The 27,039-nt window shown below is 53.2% G+C and overlaps 1 protein-coding gene and 1 long non-coding RNA gene across 2 annotated transcripts in view; both read right to left on the minus strand.

Moving 5' to 3' along the window:
* Positions 1 to 27,039, minus strand: part of LOC311202781 (class I histocompatibility antigen, F10 alpha chain-like) — a gene marked incomplete at its 5' end in the record, with an annotated part of 270,685 nt that overhangs the window by 9,337 nt on the left and 234,309 nt on the right. The gene's annotated exons all lie outside the window — the stretch shown is intronic.
* On the minus strand, positions 16,462 to 17,381 carry LOC311202816. Its single transcript, XR_014617942.1, has 4 exons — positions 17,184 to 17,381; positions 16,945 to 16,968; positions 16,636 to 16,656; positions 16,462 to 16,476 (listed from the first exon to the last, which is right to left on the minus strand). It is a non-coding gene; the product is annotated as an uncharacterized lncRNA (long non-coding RNA).

A 27,039-nucleotide genomic window follows, 5' to 3' on the forward strand; every position in this document is an offset into this window, starting at 1 on the left:
GGGATGGAAACAGCCCCACCCTCTGCCATGGGCTGACTCTGAGTGCGCTGGAAGGGGTGAAGCCCCAGAGCACCTGCAGGACACTGATGACATCATCGTATGGGGCAGGAGAGCAGAGGAATTCTCTGAGACAGGGCAGAAGATAGTCCAGATCCTTCTGGAAGGTGGTTTTTCTGGTTTGAACTGGTAAGTTGATGGACCTGTGCAGGAGATGCAGTACAAGCAGTGCCAGGCAGGAGTGCTGCCAGGCCTGAGGCACGCTGGGCACAGTTGATGGTGGACACGAGCAACCCAGGGCAGGAGGGACAGCAGGGACAAGGGACATCGGGGTCAAGGGACAGCTAGCCCAAGCCCTGGGGGTGCCCACGCTCCCTGGGAGGTTTTTATCCTTGTCCCATCTGTTTCACCCACAAACTCACATGGTGTCAGAGGCGGTTGGGGGAGCCAAGGGGCACTAGATGCCTGGGTCCCCCATGGACAGACAGGTCTGGAGGTCTCAGGGTGTCCCAGGGTAGGGGATGAGAGCAGCACTGGTGTGGGGGGAAGAACTGTGACATGGGGTGCCTAGGGGTGACCCCAGGCTGGGGTATACACGCAAAGTGGGGCTGTGGGGGAGTCTGGGACGCTGAGGGGGTGGAAGGTCTGGGCGGTCCCGTGGGGGCGTTACTGGTAAGTGTCTCTGGCTGCCATTGGTGGGCGGGTGGTGGCGCAGCCAATCACGGGTCTCAGGGCAGGGCTGGCAGCGAGGTTTGTTCTGGAGCAGGGCTCCTTTGGCTCAGAAAATCTGGGACCCGGAGAGGATGGATGGGGCTGGACCGGGCACTGGGGCTGCTTCTGCTGCTGAGGGTCCCCAGCTGGGCGGCGTGTGGTAAGTGGGGGTGGGTCCCGGGAACCCCACTGGACCCAGTTTCTTGATAACGGTTCTCCACTCCCTGCACACTGGACCACCCCGGGGCACAGAGACCCCCAGTCACTCTCCCCAGAGAATGGGTGCCCCCTTGGAACACTCCCCTTCCATCCTCTTCCATCTCTTTCCATCCCCTTCCCAGACGCTCCCACAGATCTGTTTCTCCTTGATGCCGGAGACCCCCTTGGATCCCCTTCTTGGGCACCTTGGGTCCTTCACTGACAGGGCCCCCCTTTCATCATCACCAGGAGCTCCGTCTTCCCTTCATGGGAAGCAGGACCCCCATCCTGGACACAGATTCCCTCCACCAGACACTTCCCCTTGAAGCTGCCCCCCAAACCCCCATCCAGTCTACTGCACTGGGACCCCCACCCAGGCTCACCACCCACTCCTGCACCCCATCACTGTGGACACCCTCACCCTGCACCTCCCAACCCTCACTGACCTGTTTCCCCACAGAGCTCCACTCCCTGCACTACTTCCACACCGCAGTGTCAGAGCCCAGCCCAGGAGTACCCCAGTTTGTGTCCATGGGGTATGTGGACGGGAACCTCATTGTGCGCTACGACAGCGAGAAGGGGAGGGCGGTGCCCCGGGCAGACTGGATGGCGGCCAACCTGGACCAGCTGTACTGGGACCAGGAGACCCAGATTGGACAGAGCAATCAGGAGATTTACACAGTGAACCTGGACACACTGCAGAGCCGCTACAACCAGAGTGGGGGTGAGTGTGGGCTGGGAAGGGGCTCTGTGGGAGGGGAGATCTCCACTCCCTTCTCCCCCATGAAGACACTACCCTTCCTCATGCTACTGCCCTGGGATGTGCCGATCCTTCCCAGCCCAGTGCTGTTGGCAGAGCGCTCCAAGCACCCCTGTTCCCCATCCCCACACTCCATGGGATCCTTTGTGCCAGAGCCAGGGAGGCTTCTGGGTGCCCCACCAAGTGCATTCTGTCCTTCTCCCCACCATGCCCTGCACCCCATCCCAGGCCTGGCTGCCACATCACAGCATTCACCATCCCTTGGCAGTGAATACTCCCAGAACCAGAGGGACTCCCACCCTGTGTCCCAGCCCCTCACCATTCCTTTGCACACCCCACCCCAGAGCCAGAGGGGCTCCTGCAACACATCCCATCTCCTATTCACTTGCTCACCCAGCATTCAGGACTCTGTCCCATACTTTTGCTGTTAAGGGGGCCATGGGCCTGGGTGCCAGCCCAGCCCTGCCCTGAGCACGAGAGCTCTGCATCACAGCCCCAAGTGCTGTGGGCCCTGCGCAGGGTGGGGGCAGCTCTCGTGTTGGTGCCCAATACCCTTGGGCCTCACACAGGTCTGGAGTGGGGGTTGCTGCTGGGGGTCCTTGCCTCACTGAAGGCCCAGGGCTGCAGCAGCCCCTCAGCCCCATCTCCCTGGTCATGTTTCAGGGACTCACACACGGCAGTACATGCACAGCTGTGACCTCCTGGAGGATGGTATATCCAAGGGGTATCAGCAAATTGCCTACGACGGGAGGGACTTCATTGCCTTCGACATGGACACGATGACATTGACTGCAGCAGATGCAGCAGCACAAATCACCAAGAGGAACTGGGAGGCGGACAGGACTGTTGCTGAGCACTGGAAGCACTACCTGGAGAACACCTGTAACAAGTGGCTGAGGAAATACGTGAGCTATTGTCAAGCTGTCCTGGAGAGGAAAGGTGAGGGGAGATGGGGACCCTGGGGAGGGGCCAGCGTGGATGTGTGTGCCAGCCCTCACTGCCATCCCCTCCCCAGAGCCCCCCACGGTCCGAGTGTCGAAGAAGGAGACCCAGGGCATCCTGACCTTGCAGTGCCGCGCTTACGGCTTCTACCCACGGCCCATCACCATCAGCTGGCTGAAGGACGGTGAGGTCAGGGACCAGGAGACCCAGTGGGGCAGCATCGTGCCCAACAGCGATGGCACCTACTACACCTGGGTGTCCATCGAGGCCCCTCCTGGGGAGCAGGACAAGTACCGGTGCCGTGTGGAGCACGCCAGCCTGGCTGAGCCGGGGGTCTTTGTGTGGGGTGAGTCTGGTGGCCTTGGGCACATGGAGGGGTGGGCTGGAGGGGTCCCCCTTCCCTTCTTCACAGTCCTGCTCATCCCCAGAGCCAGGGTCCAACTCATCGACCATTGTGCCGTGGGTGGTTGTTCCCCTTGTCATTCTGGGTGTCATCAGCATCATTGGATTCATCATCTGGAAGTGCAGATCAGGTAAAGCTCCAGGGTGTTGGAGGAATGCAGAGCCTGGAGAGCTGGTAGGGGCTGTGGTCATGAGCCACATCTCTCTGTAGAGCCCCTGAGCCTGAGGGTGAAGTGCAGTGGATGCTGATGCCTCTTCCTCTCTTCTCTTATGGGCACTGTGCCCACAGCGAGCACGAGGTGGCAGCTCGCAGCTGTTTCTCCCCCATAGGCACGGATGGGAGCTCTGGCAGCTTGGCCAAAGGTATGACATGGGACTGGGCGGGGTGGATGGGGCAGGCCCAGCTCTCTGTGCTCCCCCTTGAGAGCCATGGTCGGAGCAGCACTGGGCTGTTGGTGGGGGACACTGAGACCACCATAGCAGAGGGTTGGGGACAGGGAATTTGCCCTGGGTGACAGTCTCTTTCTCCCATCTTTGCAGTGATCACAGTCTTACTGCTCCGTGAGCAAACGGGGGGACTGGATGTGGCCCCTGATCTCTCAGCAGCTGGAGAGGCTGGGAGCTGCCTGCAGAGAGCTGATCATTCTGCACCAGCACACAATGCTACACTGGTGGCTCTTCTGGCTAGGGTAAATGCCTTGTTTCCCTTACTTCATTCCTGTGCTTGTTTCCCAGCCTTGGATCATGGGCTGTGCTAGTTTTTCCTGGACTAGAGCCGGTTTTCCCTGGGCTAGAGCTGGTTTACTTCCCAGCAGCCCAGCATGGTGCCGTGTTTAGGACTGTGTTGGGTTTGGCTGTGGTGGAGTTCATTTCTCCCCAGCAGCCCTGGCCGTGCTGTGCATCAGGCGTGAGCAGGGTGTTGGTACCAGCCCAGGAATTTGGCTGCTGGGGAGTGGGGCTGGCCCAGCATCCAGACTGTCTCTCCAACATCCCCCTCAGTGGTAGGCTGTGGGTGAGCAAGACCTTGGGAGGGGACACAGCCAGGACAGCTGACCCCAACTGACTAAAGTGATATTCCAAACCCAGTGGTGTCTGCTTGGCCATAAAAGCTGAGAGGAAGGAGGAGGACCAGGGCATGTTTGTTATATGTGATGTTTGTCTCTGGAGAGATTGCCCAAGTTTTGAAGTCTGGATTTCTGGGAGGTGACTGGACATCATGTGCTAATGGGCAATATTGAAGAAAACCTTTGATTTTCCTTTGGTTCTGTCAAATTTTTGCTATATTACATGTTCTCTATTTTGACTCTTCAGTTCCGTTTCCATCTTATTTTCCTCCCATCCCTGTCCTGCTAAAGAAGGGAGTGATGGAGCAGCTTGTTGGGCACTGCTGTCCAGCCATCATCAACCCCTGACAAGGATTTGTGGCTAAAACTGCTTTGGCAACACAGTGATGGATGTCAACAGTGGTGGCACAGTGTGATGTGGAGAGGGCCACAGCCAGGCAGATGACACAAAGCAATGAGAGATACTCCAGGCTGTAGCATGTCATGGCTGATGATAAAAAGGAAAAAGGAGTTGGAGATTGGCCAGCTTTTCCTTGGGAACTGCCAGGTCATCCATCTCCTTCTGGAAGTGACCAGCCCGTGCAGACAAGTACTGAGGTTTCCTGCTCTGAAACCATGTAGGTGGGCACTGAGAAGGACTCCTGCACTGGGGCCATGCAGAGGGGCATTGAGAAAGTTTCCTCCTTCAAGGTCATGTGGTCAAATGCTCACTGACTAAAGCAGGAACTCACCTCTGAACCATAATCGCTGCTCTTGCAGTCTTCCTTTTGCTGCTGATGCATCTGAAGACACCCTTCTTGTTCTCTTGGACATCCCTTGCCACTTTAATTCCAAATGGGCCTCAGCTTTCCTTGCTGCTTGTTCATACATTCTCTGAATACATCCCTATAGTCCTCCCAAGTGGCCACTCCCTCTTTCCACATGCTCTAAGCTTTCTTCTTGATGCTTTTCTGGGGTTCTCTTCTCATCCATGAAGGTCGCCTGCCTACTTTGCTTGATTTTCTTTTCTTCAGGATGCAACAATCTTGAGCTTGGAGGAAGTGGTGATTGAATACTGACCAGCTCCCTTGGGCCCCTCTACCTTCCAGAGCCTGAACCCATGGGATTCTCCCAAAGTGGTCTTTGAAGAGGCCAAAGTTAGCTCTCCTCCAATCCAGGGTTGTAATCCTACTCATTGCCCTGCTCCTTCCACGCAGGATCCTGAACTCTGCCATCTCATGGTCACTGCAGCCCATGATGCCCCCAACCTTCACGTTCTCAACCATGAAGGTGTTAGTACAAGCTCCAGCAGCACCTCTCTCCTCTCTCTTTCCCTCCCATGTCTCCCCTGTCACTCCCGTGTCCCTCATGTCATGTCCCTTGTGCCCGTGCTGTGCTCATTCCCCCACTCCCCCCACACACACACTTTGCCCTCAGGCAGGAGGATCAGCTGCCCCAGCACTGGTAGGTCCTCAGCACCCAATGTGCCTCAGACACCCCTTCAGGTGCTCCAAGCATCCCAGCCTGGGCAGGAGGATCCTCTGCTGGGAGGTGATCTGCTGGTCCTGCCTGGGAGCTGGGGCTCAGTGGCTCTTCTGGGCTCACACTGCCCTCTCCTGACACTTGGGGGTGGAGACGTCCCCAGGCCTCCTCCAGCTCTGAGAGTTCACAGTCTGTGTTATGCTGGAAGGGTCCTTTAAAAGCCATCTAGTCCCAACACCCTGCAGAGAGCAGGGACACCTTAAACTAGAGCAGATCGCTTGGTTTCATCAAGCCTGACACTGAAAGTCTCCAGGGATGGAGCTGATATGTGGAAACAAACTTCACAACCCATAGGAGGTTATAAAGCCTTTTATAAGGGATATTTACTGCAGAGCTGGGTGCAAGCTGGGGCTGTTTAATCTGGAGAAGACTGAGAGGGAAACTGATCAATGCTCATCAATATCTAAAGGTGAGTGTCAAGGGGATGGGGTCAGACTCTTCTCAGTGGTTCCCAGCAAAAGGACAAGTGGCAGTGGGCACAAACTGGAACACAGGAAGGTCCATCCCAATATGAGGTGCCCGAGCACTGGTGCAACCTGCCCAGTTATGGATTCTCCTTCTCTGGAGAGATCCCAAACCTGCCTGGATTCAGTCCTGTGCAACCTGCTCGAGGTGATCCTGCTCTAGCAAAAGGCTTGGACTAGATGATCTCCAGAGGTCCCTCTCAACCCCAACTGCTCTGTGACACTGTGCAGCTGTGATGTCAGAAACATTTCACAGTGAGAGTGGTGAGGCACTGGCACAGGTTGCCCTGACAACCTGTGGATACCTGTCATTGGCAGTGTTCGGGGTTAAATTGGACAGGACCTGTGAGCAACCTGGTCTAGGGGAAGATGTCCCTTTCAAAACCATGGAATTCTTTTGCACCTTTCCCGTGCTTGGCTGGAGGCAGGACCCCTTGTCCTTACCAGAGCATTCATTACACAGCTCCTGTAATTGCAAACCAGGCAGTTTTTCACCCTGAGAGGAGCCTGTGTTTCTTGCCCAGGCTAAAGTGCAAAGACTGGTCACAGGAGTGATCCAATAGTAGTCCAACATGGCCTTTCTATGGCACTGGGCCTGAGGTTGACCCCACGTAGACATACAGCCACCAGGTCAGGATAAGGAGGGGAGGTATCCTCAACACATCCACCCTGCCTGGGGAATTGCTCAACAGCAACCAGAGCAGGAATCTTCCTGGACGGTGCCTTTTCAGCCCATTTTCTTGCTGGAATTCTTGTACCTGGGCTTCCAGGACCAGGGTAGGGGCATCATCCATGTTCTTATGTCCTCCCCCTGGCAATGGACAGTTGGTGCCTCAACGTCTGCCCAGTCCACCACAGCCAGATTGCTGTCCCCATGGCTGTACTCCACAGCAACATCCACTGTACAGACTGTGTGTGCTGAGTGTTATTCTGATCTTTGGGGGCCTGAGTATCGTCCGTGTCACTGCAGACCACCCTCAGGTACCACGTACCTTCCACTCTGGTGGACCACTTCCCTTGCTGGGTTACATGATCTTCTTTGAGAGGATCCATCTCCAGTCTGCAGGAGGCTGCCCCTCTTCCAATCCATCAATCTCATAAGCCCCAGCAGTGGATCACAGTTGCTGGGCTTCCCTGCCTTCTAGTTCCTCCCTCTTGGCCTCACCATGCCAGCATGGAAGACACCAGGGAACACCTGCCTGATGGATAAAAGCGTTGCCTGCATCTCACAGCCGTGTCAGGGATGGGGCCAGGTTGCTTCTGCATCTGCTCCCTCTCAGGGCAAGAGTATACTGTGTAGACATCCACTGTGTCTCCTTGCCTAATGATGATAGCATAATGATGATAGTTCAGAGGTTAGTCCCTGATTTAGTCAGTGACTGTGTCACCTCAAACCTGTCCACATGGCCCCAGGGCAGGAGACTTCTTCTCAATGCCTGTCTGCATGGCCTCAGGGCAGGAGACATTCCTAATGTCCGTCTGTGGGGGCTGAGGGTGGGAGACATTCTCAGTGTCCATTGCAGCCTCTGTCCGTTTCTCCTCTGCGAGTGAGCGAGTGGCTTGTGGTGCTCAGCCACTGCTTGGGGCTGAACCACCACATTAATCCATAAGTTTGTGAGGTGGGTGGGGCTTGTTGAGTTAGTGATATTAAACACAAAAGACAGATTAATGGGAATAGCAAAAAATCTTCAACCATCTTCAGCACATCTAGGCATAGTGATACATATCCCAAGGTCTGTAGAGTTCTGTACTTGTATGAAACCTTGAATCAAATCCCATGTGAGATTATGCATGACCTTTCCACCCTGTCTGCTGTCATTATCTTCTGGCTTCCACATTTGTTCTAGCACTGGTGAGCCCTTATCTGTTAGCTGCCATCTTTTTACAAGCATTTGCATGAATGAAGCAGAGTTCCATGCATTACATTTTTAGGAATACCCTTTATTAATCCTTCCCCCCAGAGATCCCCTCACTCAGTTTTGGCTTTCCCTCCAATGTTCCCATATCCTGGCCAAGGAAGCTTCTCATTCATCCCTTTGGATGCCTGTTTGACCTACTGCCTCTCTTCCAATAAACCCCACGTCGCCTGTAATTGATTAGCTCTTGTGCAGTCTCTCCCCAGGTAAGTCCAGGTCCTGCCTGAGGACCTCTGGCAACATGAGTTCTAAGTTGGTCTTGAATTTGTATAGCACAGAGCTTCAATGAGTCAGGAAATCCTCTAATTAAAGAAGTCATTATATCTGGATTGGCAAATAACAACATGGGAGAGGGGTGATGAGGTTCAAGCCGCCTGTCATGCATCAGCTGATAACAAGCTGCTTTTTGCACACTTTCAGTGAGTTCACAGAATCACATGGTTGGAAAAGACCTTTGAAGATCATTGAATCCAACTATTCCCATCCTATGCTAAACCATATCCCTAAGTACCTCATCTACCCTTTTTTTGAACACATCCAGGGAAGGTGACTCAGTCCCTCCCTGGGCAGCCTGTTCCAGCCCTGACAACTCTTTCAGTAAAAAATTTTTTTCTAATATCCAATCTAAACCTGCCCTCGGTGTCGCCGTTCCCGGTGTGGCGACCTGGTTCAGTAACGGCACGGCAGCCACCCCCTGGCCACTCGTGCCATCAGCACACAGACACCAATGTGGTGGACGGCAAAATGGCATTTAATGGTCGTTGCAACAGCCTTATATAGCTTACATTCATGACATCACTTCCACCTGCTTACATCATAGGCCTAACAGCATCCTAGATTTCCGTACAGCACGACATCTTCCGACCGTCGGACCCTAACTACCTACATCTCCCCCCCCCTTATGTTTAATTAATCTACTGAAAGTGCAAAGTGGCTTACAACACTGATAGCTTATAGTAATGATAGCTTATAATACTGATAGCTTGTAATACTGACAGTATAAGGCACACTAGGTAAAGGAGAGAGGTAATTTGGATAGTAGTTTGTACTAAGGACAACTACAAGATAGTAAAGATAGTACTTATAAGTTGCATTCTTAAAGCACCTGTTGGTTGTCTAGAAAGAAAATGTTAACCTTCTCTAACTGACTCTTGACAAATGATGTGAGCTTGTTGAGTATACAGGGTCTGAAAATTAATGCTATTATGACCATTGCGATAGGCCCTGTTAGAGCAGATATTAGGGTGGTCAGCCACGGTGAATAATTAAACCACAATTCCAACCATCCTTGTTGGGCCTCCCTTTCCCTTTTTCTCTCAGCCAACCTTCCTTTTAGTTGGGCCATCGAATCTCTAACTACCCCAGTGTGGTCAGCATAAAAGCAACATTCCTCTTTCAAGGCGGCACAAAGGCCTCCTTGTTGCACGAACAGGAGGTCTAATCCTCGTCTGTTCTGCAAAACAACCTCTGAGAGTGAGGAGACAGACTGTTCTAGAAAGGTTATAGATTGCTCGAGGTTTTGCAGATCTTCATCGATGGCGGTTTGTAGTTGAGACAGGTCTCGCTGTCGCGTCACCAGAGAGGCCACTCCCGTGGCTGTGCTGGCTGCTCCCAGGCCAAGCAGTGTTGCTATTGTCACAGCTGTCAGTATTTCTCTCTTTTGGAGTCTGTTGTCAACTTCTCTCCAGTGATAGTATATTTCTTCATCTGAATGATATAGGACCCTGTGAACAATCAAAATTTGTGCACAAAAGTCAGTTGCAGGGTTGAAACACTCAAGGGACACACAGGGGGTTAGACCTGTCTGATGACAGATCCACATCCCTGATGCTGATGGAATTGCCCATTTATAGGTTCTATCGATCGCAATCGTTTTTGCACAGACCGCGCTGTTCCAGCTCGCTAAGGTGGCATTGCCAAAACATATGCCTTGGCCTCTAACCTGGTTCAGAGTGATTCCTCTCCGTGGTGTATCCCACCTGCACTGAGCTGCGTTATCGTCCGATGAATAGCTAAAAGGAGTGTCGAGGGCAATGCCCTCATAGAAAGGAGGATACACATCATAACATAGCCAACAAGAGATTCGGGTTGGATTAATTCAGTGACCGTAAGGTAGCATCCAACACACCAAAGAATGGTTTGTCGGTCAAATGGTGAGAGTGTGTGATTGGTTTGCCTAAGGAGACCATTCGTTTAGCTGGTAGGGGACTGGTTGGGACAGAAGTAGGAATTGGCAGGTTTTCTTTTCCTTGTTGATTATTGCTTTTGATCCTGACATTGGGACCGATTGCTGAGATGCTTCTTAGCTCCTGTTTTTTAATAAAAAACAGTCCTCCCCTATCCTTGCCAGATTCCCAGTACCTAAATCCCCAGGTTTTACCGATAGTCCATCCCAGGTCATTTTCATTGGTTACATTTAACATAAGATATTCACATAACTCTCTATCCTTAGGTCTTATTGCCATCTGAATCCTCAAAGTTCTCACCCATGTTTGATCTTTGTACCTAAGGCATTTCTGAGGTCCGAATTGAACCTTTAGGTACTTATCCGGTCCTGCTCCTGGTTTCCAGTCAGAGGCTATGGTCTCACATCCCCAAGAAGGACAATAGTAGTGACTAGGGGAGTTGCAATGAGATTTGCCAGGATTAAAGCTAGGACATACATAGTACCTTACATCCTCCAAACAAGGCTTCACTGGGACTAGGTCACAGGGGGACACCTCAAAGCTCAGGGGCCCTGAGGTGATGATTTTTTTTAATATTTTTTGATCCTCCCATCTTCCTAGCACCCATTCCCGTGGTTGATGTTCATACAAACCCGTAGATGGTATGACAAGCCCCAAAAGGTCCCTGGTTCAATCCCGGGTTTCGGCACCACTTGTTGCCTTTCCCGGCGTGGTGACCTGGTTCAGTAACGGCACGGTGGCCACACCCTGGCCGCTCGGGCCATCAGCACACAGACACCAATGTGGTGGACGGCAAATGGCGTTTAATGGTGACTGCAACAGCCTTATATAGCTTAGATTCATGACATCACTTCCACCTGCTTACATCATAGGCTTAACGCTATTGGCTACCTGAAAGGGTCCTACCTTTCCGTACAGCACGACATCTTCTGACTGCCAGGCCTTAACTACCTACAGTCAAGTCCAGTGAACTCAACTCAACTTCACTCAGATCAACCCAAACCAACCCCACACACATCCTAACCCACCCCATCCCTACACCACCCCACTGCTCCCAGCTCCGCTGCAGCACCAAACCCCACAGTGGCAGCAGCAGCCACACCAGTCAGCACTGGTAAATATCACTTTCCCAGAGCCTCAGGGGGGGAAATCCTTTCCCTACTCAGGACTTTCCTCTTCTGCTGCCCCTAAAGCTGCTCTGATACAGAGGCTGTCGCGCATGGAGGCCAGTCCCTAAGCCCAGCTCATGGTTTTAAAGGTCCCTTCCAACCTAACACAGCTTGTGAATCCTCAGAGCTGGAGCAGCCCCGGGGACATCTCCACCCACAAGTGTCAGGAGAGGGCAGTGTGAGCCCAGAAGAGCCGCTGAGCCCCAGCTCCCAGGCAGGACCTGCAGAACACCTCCCATCAGAGCATCCTCCTGCCCAGGCTGGGATACTTGTAGCACCTGGACAGGTGTCTGAGGGATGTTGGGTGCTGAGGACCTACCAGTTTTGGGGAAGCTGCTCCTCCTGCAGCCCCAGCCCCAGGCCCGGTCCCAGGCCCAGCCCTAAGCCGAGGTCCAGGCACAATTCCAGGCCCAGGCCAAACCCTGGCCCCAGCCCCCAGCCCCATCCCCAGGCACCAGCCCAAAGCCCAGGCATAGCCCCCCCCCCCGGTCAGCCCCAGGACCAGGCCCAAACCTAAGCCCTGCCCCTGCCCCTGCCCCTGGCCCAGGCCCAGGCTCAGGTCCAGCCCCAGGACCAGCCCTAAACCTAGCTCCAGGCCTAGCTATAAGCCCAGGCCAAACCCCAGGCCCAGCCCCCAGCTCTAGCCTCAGGCCCAGCCTCAGGCCCAGGCCTAGACCTAAGCCCTGCTCCTGGCCCAGGCCCAGGCCCTACCCTCAGGGAACCAGGCCCCTGGGGAACCACACCCCATCCCTAGGCAACCAGGCGCAGGCTCCATCCTCAGGCCACAAGGATCAGGCCACAGACCCCATTCCTAGGACCATCCTCAGGCCCCATACCCAGCCCCATGCACAAAATAAAAGCCAAATAAATAAAATTAAATCCAAAGAATTAATAAAAAAAACCCAAACCCAAAGGAAGAACTTCAAAACCTTTGACGTGCGGAAAATAGACTCTATAACTCAAAAGTTATAAAGTAGGTATGTTTATTCAGCGCTGGGTGCATGGACGATCTCTCCACCACAAGTGTGCACACCCACACAGCAAGCCGTTCGTGTATTTATACCATCTAATAACGAATATTCATTTTACGCCTATACCTATTAATTACCCGTACCCGCCTACCCTCGCCTCGTATGCTAATTAGTTTATCATCTTTCACACTTGCACAGATCCTTCAGAAAATGATGGGCCTGGGTCTCCGGTGGTCCATGGGATGAAGGCCCCGAGTCTTCCTCACGATGTACTTTTCAGCTTTCTTGCCTGGAACGCAAGAATCTTGCCAACCTGCAGTGTTCTTATCCATTTGGACCAATTTATGTCCCTACAGGGAGACCTACGGATGTATTCCAGCTACCTGTTCCCTCATTAGCAAAGAGATAATTGACATCTCTGTGATGGATGTTATCCTGCTCCCATTCTGTCTCCTGAATCCTGAATTCCTACAGCTGTTCCCTACAAAATCTACCTCCCTGCAAGCCAGTTCCTGTGGGCCTCCTTATCTGTTTCTTTAAGCTACATAATTACATGACTTAAATCTTGTGAGCTATTCTTTCTATTTCCATATGTCCCTCCCATATCAATCCCCCCTTTTTCTATTATAGTAAGTAAATTCTTTTACTTAAAGTACAAGAATACTAATCACTCACTATGGCACTTCAAATCATCTTGTTAGTAAGCACCCCTTAATCCTTTGTAAGCATCTCTCAGGCTAATCTTTGGACCACTGGAACACGGCAGCGCGGCCGTTATGAGTATATACAGCCACCATCTCCTCCATCCTTACACCTCACCGGCTTCAAACTCTTTCTTTTCTCTACCTCTTCTACCACATGCAATAACCCCTTGGTTGGTTTATTCAAGCTACATAAATACATGACTTAAATCTTGTGAGCTATTCTTTCTATTTCTATATGCCCCCCCCCATATCAATGGCTGATCCTGCGGGAACAGCCAGAAATCAGGGTTGTTCCCCAACTCCATCCTTTTGGGGAGTAGGACAAGACCACTGCGAATGGCTCGGTCTGACAGCCAGTTCTCAACCCACCTCTCTGTCCACTCATCTATCCCATGCTCTCTCAACTTTGCTATCAGGACGTCATGGGAGACAGTATCAAAGGCCTTGCTGAAGTCAAGGTAGATGACATCCACTGCTCTCCCTCCATCTACCCAGCAGGAATTTGCCCTGTGTTGTATTTAGACATATGGGTGGGACTTGAGGCCCCACCCCAGGCAAGGAGCTGACCTTCTGCATCCTCCTACAGAAGCCCACACTCATAAAATGAAGCATTAAACAGCTCCCAGGGACAAGAGAGCAAAGGGACCCCAACCTCCTCCCCGCCTCCGCATGGGATCTGGTGCTGGAGGTGGCTTTTCCTGGAGCGGTGCCTCTCCCACAGCCTGTGCTGGGGAACAGCACCACGTGAGGTCTGGCACCTCAGGAGGTGTTTCCCTCCAAAAAAAGGGCTTGTGCATGACCACAGCCCCAACCCATTCCCCTGCGTCCACCACCCCTTCCCATGCCCTGGAGGGTCCGGCCACCCCTAACCATACTTCCAGCAGCATCCTATCCAATTCCATCCCATCATATCCCTCCCCAAGTCAAGTCAAGTCAAGACAACAAGTCACCCCAAGGCACCTCAAGGCACCTCAACTGAAGTCAACTCAAGCCAAGACCCCTCAAAACCAGTCAACTCAGGTTAACACTGGTCAACTGAAGCCCAGTCATTGAACTCAACTCAACTCAGGTCAACCAAACCAACCCCACACACATCCCAACCCACACCTACACCACCCCACTGCCCCCGGCTCCTCTGCAGCACTAAACTCCACAGCGGCAGCAGCAGCCACACCAGTCAGTACTGGTAAATATCACTTTCCCAGAGCACCAGGGGGAGAATCCTGTCCCTGCTCAGGACTTTCCTCTTCTGTTACCCCTAAAGCCGCTCTGGTACAAAGAGGATTTCGTGCACAGAGCCCAGTCCCTAAACTAGCCAGGAGCCATCACCTGTACCGAGTGCCCAGCTCGGAAGGGCAGCAGGGAAAGACACCTCAGGCTTCCTCCCAACAGGATGTCACAGCATGGAAGGATGCAGACCTGAGGCATCCCAGGGACACGGGGTGCTGGCAGAGTGGGGTCTCCCCAGGACCAAGACAAGAGGGCCTGATTTGTCCTGAGTGCTCCCCACCTCCTACCCCCTGCCCCGTGCTCACCCTGCTGGCAGCTGCCCCCAGGCTCCTGCTCCAACCACTGCTCCAAGCCCACTGCAAATCCCCTTCAGCGGCAGCCAGGAATCAGGACAAACCCCCCAGGAACCCCCATGGCTGGACTCTATGTGCACCACAAAGCTTTATTGAGTCCCATCCTGCTCTGCCTGGGCAGAATGGGCTGGGGCAGGGATGAGGGGGACATCTGCTCCTGTGGCAGGGAGGAGAGGAGTGTGGGCAGGGTCTGCAGAAGGACTGGGCCTCTTCAGAGCTGTGGGTGGCATGGAAGTGGGGCAGGAGGTGCTGTCCCTGAGACACAGCTCAGTTCCATCTGTCCACACTGCAAACCAGGGGCGGATGGTCTCTCCATTGAATGGGACGTTTGAGAAAGTGAAGATCTCAGCCCCACTGTGACCATCCATGAAAGTCACCAGCCCCTGTGGACAGTCCAGACACACCCAGACTCTGCTGGGGACCTGGGACAGGGACAGGGGGGTGCGAGGAGAGGTGAGAGACCGAAACTTCCGTTCCCAGTGCTCCACCCCCCAGATCCCTTCTTTGGAGCTCATGTGCATATGCCCCTTCCTGTTCACAGAGTCCCTGGCCACCCCCAGAGCCCACCATGAATCCCCTCCCACCTCCCCCTTCACCTCCACCTCCCAACAGTGCCTCCCCTCACTGAACCCCTCCTGGCCCACCACGCAGGGCCGATACGTAAATCTCTGAGGGGTGTCAGGCAGGTCCTGGGGTTTTCTTCCCCTTCTCACGCTCCTCCCATCTTCGGACAGGACAAGCCAGGGATGAGCCGTATCAGGATCCAGGGTCACCACATCTGCAGGGACAGGAGGAGCCAGAGCATCAGGGGCAGAGCTCAGCACTGGGCAGGTTTCAATCTCCTGGGTCCAGGATCTGCCCCACAGGGCTGGACAGGGGACATCTCTTTCCTCCAAGAAATCCCATCCAGGTGCTGTTCCCAGAATGGCCAAGGCCAAACTCAGTCCCGTGGGAAGAGGCCCTAGTGGGGCTGAGGCCTCAGCACAGAGGACTAGGATGGGGAGGCAGCGGCTGGGTCTAGGCAGTGCCAAATGTGTCAGGGGGTAGATGGCTCCTTTTTGGCCCACCTGAGGGGGCTCACGAGGGGTGAGATATGCTAGAAGACAGTGTGGAAACAGCCCAGTGCCACACTCTGGGTCATGGAGTCACACAACACACCCAGGCATGGCCAGTCCCATGTACTGACAAGACCAGATGCCTCTTGCACACAGGGAACGGGAGGAGAACCACCCAAACCTCAGTTACCTGGAGTGTGGGGCAGCAGAAACTTCCTCCAGGCTACAAGGAGAGAGGAGAGCTGCTCACATCCCAGAGCCGGTCCACAGCTGCTCTGGGCAGGGCAGGGGGTCCATCCCCACGCTGGTCTGCCTGAGCTTCCCACCCAGACAGGCACATGGCCTTGGGCTTTCCCAGCCCCAGGGATGGGGGATGGAGAGGATGGGCAGGGAGGGAAAGGGCTGAGCACCAAGATCCTAGGACAGGACCCGACGCCGTGCTGGAGAAAATGAGACACTCACGTAGTGCTGCAGCTTGTTCCTCTGCAAAGGAAACAGAGATATTGGATCAGGGGGGACAGGTTTTCATGTCAGAACTGCTCATGAAGGGAAAACAGAGCTTGGGCAAAGATGGAATTCATGATTTGCAACTGGGAAATGCTCCCAAAGCCCAGGAATGGCTCCCTGCCAGCCTGACCACATCCCAGAGCCGGTCCCCAACAGCTAGGGCAAGGACAAAGGGTCCATCCCCACGCTGGTCTCCCGGCACTGCCCACCCTCCCAGGTACATGGAGTGCCAGGATGGACAGGACAGGTGGGGAACAAAGTCCTGGAAGGGACCCCACGATGTGCTGCATCTCATGGACACTCACTCAGGGCTGCATCTCGTTCCTCTGCAAAGCAAAGGGAAAGCAATGTTTGATCAGGTGGGACATCTCATCATCCCAGAACTGCCCATGAGGAGCTGTCAATGCTCAGGCAGACCCCAAATTGCTGTTTGGGAAGGGCAAAAACCCCCAAATCCCAGGAATGGCTCCTTCCACCAGACTCACCCAGGGCTGCGTCCCGGTGCCCTGGAAAACAAAACCAAGAAGCGATGTGTGACCACCGGGAACCACTCACTCCAGGGCTGATCCTGCAGGAGCACACAGAGCTCGGGCTGATCCTAAACTCCTGCTTTTGGCAGACTAGGAACAGAGCACCTCACTCCCAGGAATGGCTCCCTGCCAGCCGATTCCCCACCAGCCCACCCAGGGTCTCTGGAGCTCAGCGCCAATATCAGGAACCCCCCAAAGTCTAGTCGCTCCCAGGGGCTCCTGAGCCAGAAGGTTTTCCCGGGGGAAGGGACCAGAAGGACTCACCCAGCTCTCTGGAGAACATCAGTACTGAAAAGCAAAGCCAGAGGAAGAGGAGGTCAGGAGAGCAGCTTGCTTCCTCAGTGGGAACAGTTCAAGACGGTCTCTGGCACATTCCCACCAGCCAGGTGCTCTGGTTGTGCTCCCTGTCCCCCCACCCACACCCCACCAGGTGCTTGTCCCCTTCCCTCTTTCCCAAAGAGCTTTTTTGATGAAGGTAACACGTCCCTCAGGGGCAAACACACCTTTCCTTCTCCAGAGAGAAGCTCTGAGGACAAGGACCCCAACGGAGAGCACAAGGAGCAATAGGAGCACACCCAGACCAACCATCCTGGGACGGGCATCACGGAAAAAGGGAGCTGAGAAACAAACAGATCCACAGGGAAAGGGATCGATTTCCACTTGTGCTTGTGGGGAGAAGGACCAAGAGACCCCTGCCCCGCACCTCCCAGACCTTTTCCTGTGAGCCCCTGGCCTCAAGGAGACAGAGTCCTCCCGTGCCCCCACACCCCCACACTGCACCCCAAGCCCAGAGCCAAGCTGCACCAAGCAAGGCAGCCAACCCCCGCCCTGCTCCAGCGCCGCAGGGTCTGGCTGCAGCCGTCGCACCGGAGATGCGCAGGGACGCCTCCTGCTCCTGGGCCAGGCGGCGGTTCCTGACCACACAGGACCAGTTCCCCTCTCTGGTCCCTGTCACCACGATGGCGTCTTCAGTGTCAAACAGGCCCCTGGCATCAGGGGAACGTCTCTGGGAGACCGAGGGGACACGGTGCCCGTCGGGGTCTTTCCACAGCACCTCCGGTTGCGGGAACCATCCGGCCGATCGACACAGCACCCGGATGCCTCCGGCCTCGTAACCCTCCAGAGAGAGCTGAGGACAAGAGCCTGTGGCTGGGGAAGAGCCCAGGGTTGGGGTCAGGGAGGGATGGGCTCAGCTCCAAGGCCACCACCGCATCCCCGAGCAGACCCCTCACAGCTCCCACCAAACCCACCCCAACCTGGGCAGGAACCACCCAGCATTGATGCCCAACAGCCCCAGATCTCCCCCCCAAACCTCCTGGCACAGAAAGACCAAGATGCCCAGCTTCAGCGCCTTGAGGCAGTGTCTGCACCCCCTAAGGCTGCCAGACACTGTGCCACCTCTCCTGGGTCACAAAGGGATGGGACATGGGTCTGGGAGGGACATATGAGCCCAGGAACACCATGACCACCCCTGCAAACACCGCACCGCACACAAACCTGACACCTCCAGATATACCGTAGCTTCTCCATAAGAGTCACCATGGGTCACAGTGCAGACGTACTGACCATCATCAGAGGGTCTCAGCCCAGAGATTCGCATGTCCAGCCTTCCTCTGGAGAGACCATCTCTGGCCAGCTCTGTCCTCCCAACATAGTCCTTCATCTGCTCCCTGGACATGTCCTCCCCATGTTGGTAGTGGTGCACCGTTTCAGAGACCTGTTTCCGAATCCACCTGATGTCCCAGCTCTGAGCATCCATGGGTGGGGACAAGTGACAGGGCAGCACAACATCCTGCCCCACGGTGCCATGGAGAGGCCGGCCTGGTCCCACCACTCTGAAGTCAGCTTGGCCATGGAGAAGGACACAGAGACAAGGAGATGCACCTACGTTAATTGAGCGCATAGCAGGCCAGGCTGACCTTGGTGTGACTGGGGACACACTCCACGCGGGTGTTGCTTTGCCCTCCCATGGTCCAGAGACCCTGGAGAAACTGGAGTGGGAATGGGAAGACTGGAAGGAGATGGAGGTTTCCCTGCAGCAGGAACCTGCTCTAGAAAATGACCTCCACCCCAGCCAGCCCTGCTCCAGCTACAACAGCCAAGGGAAAGTGAAAGTATGCAGGGCTGAGCTCCAGGCTGGGCTCCCCCAGCCCCATGGCAGCTCCTGCCCAACATCTGCCACCCAGAGCGGGCAAAAGCCCCCACCAGCCCTGGAGGATCCCTACCTGATCCCAGCCGGAGCACGTGGAGAGTCACCCAATACCTCAGGAGGTCCTCAGGGCTTGCCAAGAGCCACATCTGCAGCCCCACTGGAGAGGAGGAGGGGAAGGGAGGCAAAGGAGGGTGATGGGGGTCACAGACACCCCCCCCAGAGGGAATCTGGCAAAGAAGGGCTGCCCCTGCCCAAAGAGTTGCCAAAATCCCCAGAGCCCCTGCACCAGCACCCTGATGGTACCAGGAACTGGTGCTTGAGGGCAGGAAACGAGCTGTCGGATGCAGCAGGTTGATGAAGAGAACGGAAATTTGCTGTTTATAGAATTTCTCTTTCTAGGTTGTACTTGAGGCCCCGCCCCAGGTTAGCAGGTCAAGTCCTGCATCCTCCTACAGAGCCCCAGAGTCTTAAATAAAGCCACAGTTTTGGTTTGGGTGGTGGGGTTCTGGTGGAGGTGATGGGCTGCTGGGGGGGTGCTAGAAGAAGCTAGACGTTTGCCCCAGGTCCAACAGAGCCAAAACCAGGCGGGATCAAGGTTGACGTTGGCGTTGACCAAGGCTGAGCCTGTCAATGATGTCACAGCACCTCTGTGAATGACATTTAGGAGAAAAAATCCACAAGCAACTGCTCTTTGCCACCAGAGAAGAGGCTGAGAAGATCTGAGGAGCTGTGCAGACACCAAGGCCAGGGAGGAAGTGGGGAGAGGAGGTGCCCCAGTTGCTGGGGAGAAAGATTCCCCTGCAGCCCATGGAGAAACCCATGGTGGAGCCATGCAGGATGCTTGTTACCAAAGCCTGCTTTGGATGAGCCCTTGGGCTCATCTTCAGAGGTGGAGTGGTGAGAAGAGGCAGGTAGAGCCCTGAACCTGGGTCCCCGGCACAGTCTGGGTCGCCATGGGGGCTGGTGACTTTCATCGATGGTCACAGTGGGGTCAAGATCTTCACTTTCCCACCAGCCTCATTCAGTGGAGAGACCATCTGACCATGGTTTTGGGTGGAGACAGAGGGCACAGAGCTGTGCCTCAGGGAGAGCAGCTCCTGCCCCCCTTTCACCCTCTTCACAGGGCTCCCCAGGGTTGGAAGGGACCTTCAAAGGTCAGCTAGTCCAATCCCCTGCAGTGAGCAGGGACACTTTTCACTACATCACATTGCTCAGAGCTTCATCAAGCCTGATCTTGAATGCCTCCAGGGATGGGGCCTCCAACACCTCTCTGGAAACCCGTGCCAGGTTCTGGAAAGGGGCTCTGAGTTCCCCCCTTTTCTTCTCCAGGCTCAACAAGCACAACTCTCTCAGACTGTCTTTGTAGGAGAGGTGCTCAAGTCCTCTGATCATCTTCCTAGTGATCTCCTCTGCACCCATTCCAAGAGGTCCATATACTTGTTGTGCTCAGGGCTCCAGAGCACTGCAGGTGGGGTCTCAGCAGAGCAGAGAGGGAGAATCACATCTTGACCTGCTGTCCAAACTTCTTGTGATGCAGCCCAGGATGAATTGTGTTATGGAGCCCCAAGTGCTTTTCTGCAGGGCTGCTCTCTATCACATCATCCCCCAGCCTGTATTGGGAGTGAGGATTGTCCCGATCCAAGTGCAGTATCTTGCACTTGGCCTTGTTGAATTCCATAAGGCTTGCATGGGCCCACCTCCCCAGCTGGTCCAGGTCCCTCTGGATGACATCCTGTTCCTCTGGCATGTTGACCCTCTGCTCAGCTTGGTGTTACCTGCAACTTGCAGACGGTGCCCTTGATCCCAATGTTGATGTCATTGATGAAGATACAAAACACTACTGGTCCCAGTATGGGACCCAGCTGTGGTCCAGGAGGGGAGTGAGCAGGGAGGAAAGCTGTCTCCCATTCGGTTTCTGGGGCAGTTGGGTGGATGAAGAAGGCTTTGCACTCTGGTTCAAGTGGCTTTAGAGTTGCTGGGTCATAAGATAAGGGGCAGGAATGGCTGCAGGGATGCCGCTGTCCCACTGGGATGGAGGACTGTGGGCTTTGGGCACTGCTCAGCATGGCCCATGCATTGGGAACCTGATGGAGGGTGTTGCAGTTTTGTGAGGCTGTGCTGCTGAGATGGTTTTTGTAAGCAGCAGGTACAGTTTTCTGCCAGCCTCAGTGTAAACTTCGGGCAATTCAAGGCCAAAGTCGCAGCTAGAGATACCCATAGCGCCTCTGAGAATCACATAGAGGAGAAAACAACCCGGAAGCAGCTGCATTTTGCCACTGGAGAAGGGAGTGAGAAGATGTAACGAGCTGTGCAGGCACCAAGGCCGGAACAGGGCCGGGGAGGAGGCGGCACAGGTGCCAGAGAGAAAGATGCCCCAGCAGCCTGTGGAGAAACCCATGGAAAAGGTCAAGACCCCACCTGCAGCCCGTGGAGGGGCTCCACGCTGGATGGAGCTGGTGGAGGCATAGAGAGGACGCTGTGACCCTACATTGGAACAACCCCCTGCCAGCACTTGCAGCCATGAGGAGAAACAGAGACACAGAGGTGAGTGAGAGATTTGCACCGGAACAGGTTTGCTGGGGGAGGCTGGTGACCCCACAGAGGACTGGGACTGAGAGACATTGTGATTTATGACTGCACCCATAGCAGTGACCCACGCCAGGGCAGCTGGTGAATAGATAAAGCCCTGGGGAAAGGATTTAAGTTGGAGAAGTTTTTGGAGGACTGAGAGGGTGAGAGCCCACAGTGCAGCAGGGGGGAGGGTGTAGAATGAATGGCCCCCCCACACACACACCCTGGCCAAAAGGGAAACCAACTTGCAAGGGACTGACCGAGCCCCCATCTTCCAGTCCCTGCTCCCTTGTACTGCGAGCAGGGGGAAGAAGGTAGCAAGATCATGGCTAAAGGGAAGTCTGCTTAGAATGGAGGGGTGGGGGGAAGGTGCTACTGAGAACCCCATCTTCCCCAGTCCCTGCCCCCCTGTACTGCATACAGGGGGGAAGAAGGGAGCATAATCCTGACTAAAGTCTGCTAAGAAGGGAATGGTGGGGGGAAAGTATTTTAAGATCTGGTTACGTTTGTTTTAAGATCTGGTCATGCTCTCAACTCCAGTTTCTTCACTGTTCTTTGTAGTTGTAGTGTAGTGTAATAGAGTAGTTTCTCTCTTCTTCACTTTGTGTTGAGTCTGTTTTGCCCATGTCGATGACAGAGTGATCTCTCCCTGTCCTTATTTTGACTCCTGAGCCTCTTAATATATATATTTTCTCCCCTGACCAACTAAGAAGGGGAGTAATAGACTGACTTTGGTGGATGTCTGGCCTCCAGCCAGGGCAAAACCACGACATATACATTATTTGTGGGCTATCTGTAAGCATTCATAGATTAATAGATGTGTGATGCAGAGTAATAGCAGGAAGCATTCGCCGCCCTTTAATACAGAAATGATTTAAAGTAAAAGTGTTCTGTCCACTAACTCTGCAATAGGCAAGTTCTGTCCTGACAGCCTATACAGATGGTCTTTTAACACAACATGTGTCCGTTCAATGATCGCCTGTCCTGTTGGGGAATGAGGGATACCATAGACGTGCAGCACTCCCCATTGTTGCAAGAATCCTTGGACAGACTGTGAATGATAAGCTGGACCATTATCTGTTTTAATCTGTTTTGGGACCCCCATGATAGCAAAACATGAGGTCCAGTGCTTGATGACAGGCTTTGCAGTCTCCCTGGTCATAGGGTTTGCCCAAATCATCTCTGAAAAGGTATCTACACTCACGTGTAAAAATTGCAACTGTCCAAAACTGGGGACACGTGTGACATCAGACTGCCACAACTCCAGGGCTTGTAAACCACGCAGATTAGTCCCAAACCCTAAGCCCTCATTATGATGTGAACACTGGGGACATGACTGAACTACTAGTTTGGCATCCACAGCTGAGGTGTAAAATTGCCATTGTAGACCTTCTGCATTCTGATGGAACATTTCATGAGAAGCTCAGGCTGCCTCAAAGGAGCTGCTAGGTGTTGTCATAATGGCCTGGTCAGCTACTGCATTGCCTTCCCCTAGCCCTTTCTCAGTTTTATGACGGTCTACATGCAAGACTGCATATTCCTGAGTCCTTCTTCGTAATGCAGCTCGCAGTTGAACAAACAATGTCTTTAACTGAGAATTCTTGTTTTCCCTTAGATAGGCATCTTCAAGTCGAGCGCATACGCCCACAACATACAGGGAATCTGAGACCTCATTTAAAGGCTCCTGATCCCATTGGCAAAAGGCCCAGATGACTACCTTAAGTTCTAATGTCTGCAATGTGTCCTTTGGTCGGCCTGGTATTACCTCTTTATGCCAATGATCATTACTGCACAACCCCATCATCTGGTCTTTTGTTATGTATCTGTCAGAATACCCTTCAATAGCTGGTGCTGGGGAATCACAATGTTGCAGTGCCCAATCGAGATTTGCCATTGTCAGCAGCAGACTCATGTCTGATGGCTCTTGGCCTGATATGGAGACAATCCGCTCTCAGCCCTTTTGTATTAGTTGGGCTACAACCTCCATCCTGGTTACGGCAGAAGTGGAGAGCTGAGCAGATCGAAAAAATCCATTCCAAAATAGAGAAAAAGGCAAAGGAAGAAACTGGAGGAAATCGAGACTGATGAGGCTGATCTGGCAATGGCACAGCACGAGGCTTCTGTATCTGTGGCTCCTGGGTGGAGTCCCCCTTTTTCTTTTGCCATTGACAAATCAACTCAAATTCATGGGCCATTGGGGTGAAAATGCCTCACGACAAGGGAACTCCAGCGAGTCTCCTCGCACTGGCTGTGTTCTGAATTCGCTCAGCAACTGTGTGTAAGGCTCCTTGTGAGGCCTCTGATAAGCAGACAGGGCCAGAGTGATCGCGACCATGCAAAAGCGCAAGTCATGGTTGGTTAGAAATCCCATCCTGGCATCGCACTCAGTGTATCTGCCCTAAAACTGTCTACAGATCATGAAGGTTAGTAATTTTTGTAGCAAATGCTACTTTCTGGGGCACTATAATAGCATCAGTGATTTTCCATCCTAGATACAAATAAGGTGTACTAATTTTTTTTTTTTCTAGGGCTACTTTAGGGCCATATTTCTGCAAATGGGTAACCACCACCTGATTCCAACAGCTAGGAAAATTCTCAGCTTGGCAGAACAGAGCATCATCCATGTAATGATAAAGTATCATACTAGGATATTGCTCCTGTAGGGGCTTCCAAGGCCTGTGCTACAAACAATTGGCACATAGTGGGAGAGTTCTTCATGCCCTGAGGCAGAACTACCCACTTGTATCGATCAGCTGGTTCGTCCTTGTTAACTGATGGCACAGAAAAGTCAAATCTTTTACAATCCTGTTCTGCAACAGGAATGGTAAAAAAGCAATCCTTCAAATCAATGATACGAATATGCCATCCTGAAGGCAGCATTGTAGGCGACAGCAGACCAGGCTGGAGGGCTCCCATTGTTTCCATTCATTCATTATTTCTGTGTAAATCATGTAATAAACACCACTTGCTGGATTTTTTTTGGCACAACAAATATGGGGGTATGCCATGGGCTGGTGGAAGGTTGAATATGTTTTGCATCCAATTGTTCCTTTACCAACTGTTTAACAATATTCAAGCACTCTTGACTCAATGCCCACTGCTCCACCCATACTGGCTCATTAGTCAGCTGTGTAAGGGCTACTGGTGGCGGCGCTACAGTGGCCCAGGCTAAACCCCTGATTTGTCAGGCGCACTCCCATCTGGCCCTACTGAGCAGCATCTGTAAGCTGCTGGGCAGGTGAGTTACCTGTAGCAGCACGGTGACGGGGTTTTCCCTGGTAACTTGTACGACAACTGGAAACTTTGATGGTACTGTGCTGGCTAAACCCCCACCTCCCACACTGTTACTGACTGCCTCTGGGGCCACTGAGGAGGCCAGTGGACTGAGCACATGATAGAAATATCAGCTCCCAAATTGGGGCTTCTGCAGGTACAACTATGAGTTGTGCTATATGGGTTCCTGCTGGAATGAATATAGGTGGAGTTATTCTGAACAGTAATGCACAGATGTCTCCCACATAATCAGCATCAATTACCCCTGGAACTAACACTACCCCAGACAACGCCAAAAAGGATCACCCCATCAAAATAGCGTGTAAGTGTCGAGAGGATGATAAAGGCCCTTTCACTTGTAGTTGATTTTTTGCACGCTGGTATCTTGTAGAAGGATACCTACTGCTGTTGCCACACCCACCCCAAGGCTCCCTCTGGTTGCTGGTTGGTGCTCATCAAGGTATCCCAGAGGGTTGGGTTGACGCTTGGCATTTGTGTCTTGGCACGCCGGTGCTTCACGCTGCATTGACTGTTTCCCGACTGACGACAAGCTTGAGTGGCATGGGTGTCTTGATGACAGTGATCACACCAGACCTTCTCCATACACTCTTGATGAACATGTCCCCATACTCCACAGCGGTAGCAACGAACAGCTTGTAGCTTTTGTCTATTTAATGTTCCGCCTTTTCGAATGAATGCAGCTTGTACAGCAGTAGCAATCTGACTTACCTGATGACCTTGCTCTGTTCGAGCCACTCTCTGCAGCATCATTTCCACAGATGATCCCTGGGGAAGTGAGGCTAGGATAGAACGAGTGCTAGGGTTGGCGTTGCCGTGAACCATAACACAAAATAATTGCTGTTTAGTGTCTTCAGAGAACTTACTATCTAGAATAGCAATCCACATTCCATCTACGAATTGTCCAAATGATTCCTTAGCTCCCTGATTAATACTGGCAATGGCAGGTTCTTTTTTTGCCAACCAGTATAGCGGAAATCGCTTCTAAAGTAAGGCAAGTGGAGAGCCTGTGGAAAGTAGCAGGAAAAGTTATTTGGACCTTGGGAGATGCACACTGTCCCACTCCCACCACCATCTCAGCTGTTATCCCGTAAAAAGGATCATTTGGCTGTCTAGGAGTAGCTGCTTCCCGTGTAGCACGCTCAAACCATTCCGAAAGAAACAACAAATTCTCTGAGAGAGTTAACAGCAAATATCCCAAATTATGGCTATCAGAAGGCGTATTCACATCTGCAGTAAAGATCCACTGAATGATTTGTTTGGACACTTCAGAACGCAAGCAATAGTCAGTGACACTTTTATGCACCTGCTGCAACAGTTTCCAATCGTGAGGTTCCCAGCTACCCCCGTCTTGAGTATATACTACGGGGCAGGAACTCGCAAGCCGCTTCCCATTGTCCTTCTATGACCGCATTACGAATCACTCCTGTTCAACGCGAGGGAACTGTACCTGGCGCAACTCCCCCACGAGGTGGCGATGAAGGCACAGGCATCTTGCACAGTTCCGGTGTCGGCAGCACTGAATTAGCTATCTGATTATTCTGTTTTAATTTAAGCTTTTGGAGACGCTCAGTAAGCTCTTGCACTTCTCCCTCTGTTCCCCCCAGATCAGAGGAATTGTTAGATGTTTCAGGGGAACAATTCAAGTCTGAGGAGCCTGCACTTTCAGGACACTTTGTAGGCTCTCGTTGTTCAGCAGACCCCGCCAAGGGCAAAGTGCCATCCTTTTTTGCCACCAAGTTTTGCAGTTCCACGGCTGTGGAACACAGAATGTACTAAGCCACGGACTGGCCTCTCAAACACTGCCTCCGATAGAACTGGAGACCCTGTTAACACAGCAGCGGCCACCTGGCATTCAGCCTGCATTGCTTTTAAAGTGTTAACCACCACACGCCAGGTCGGTCCGAGATGGAAGCAGTTTCTCATCTTTACCACCCGTAATAAGGGCATCCCACATATGATCCCCAATCTCTGGCCATTCAGAGACACTAAATATTAGTGCCACCTCTGTCAAATGTCTGGAGCGACGAGCCCATTTTATCAGCCTTTTGGAGACACTTGCTTATCTCTCTTAGAATACTAAGGAGCAGTTTCTCCACAGCTTCCCACTCCATCGTGGATGCAGAGGACGGGGAGCGACCCCGCTTTTCCAGCTACTACAACACTTACTCTTTCAGCGGCACCAGCCCATCTGCCACAGCCTCTTTCAGGAGGGTTCCACTTGCTCCAGCCTGGCTGCTGCAATCGTCTCTGTAACCTTCTTCCCGGTCCCTGGTCGTTCCTGGTCTTTGTCAGTCTGGGTCCCTTGTTCAGGTGCCAATTGTTGCGAGTTCCTGTGTCCAAAA

This window comes from Gallinula chloropus (genome assembly GCF_964237585.1).
Source record: "Gallinula chloropus genome assembly, chromosome: 32".
NCBI classification, from domain to species: domain Eukaryota; kingdom Metazoa; phylum Chordata; class Aves; order Gruiformes; family Rallidae; genus Gallinula; species Gallinula chloropus.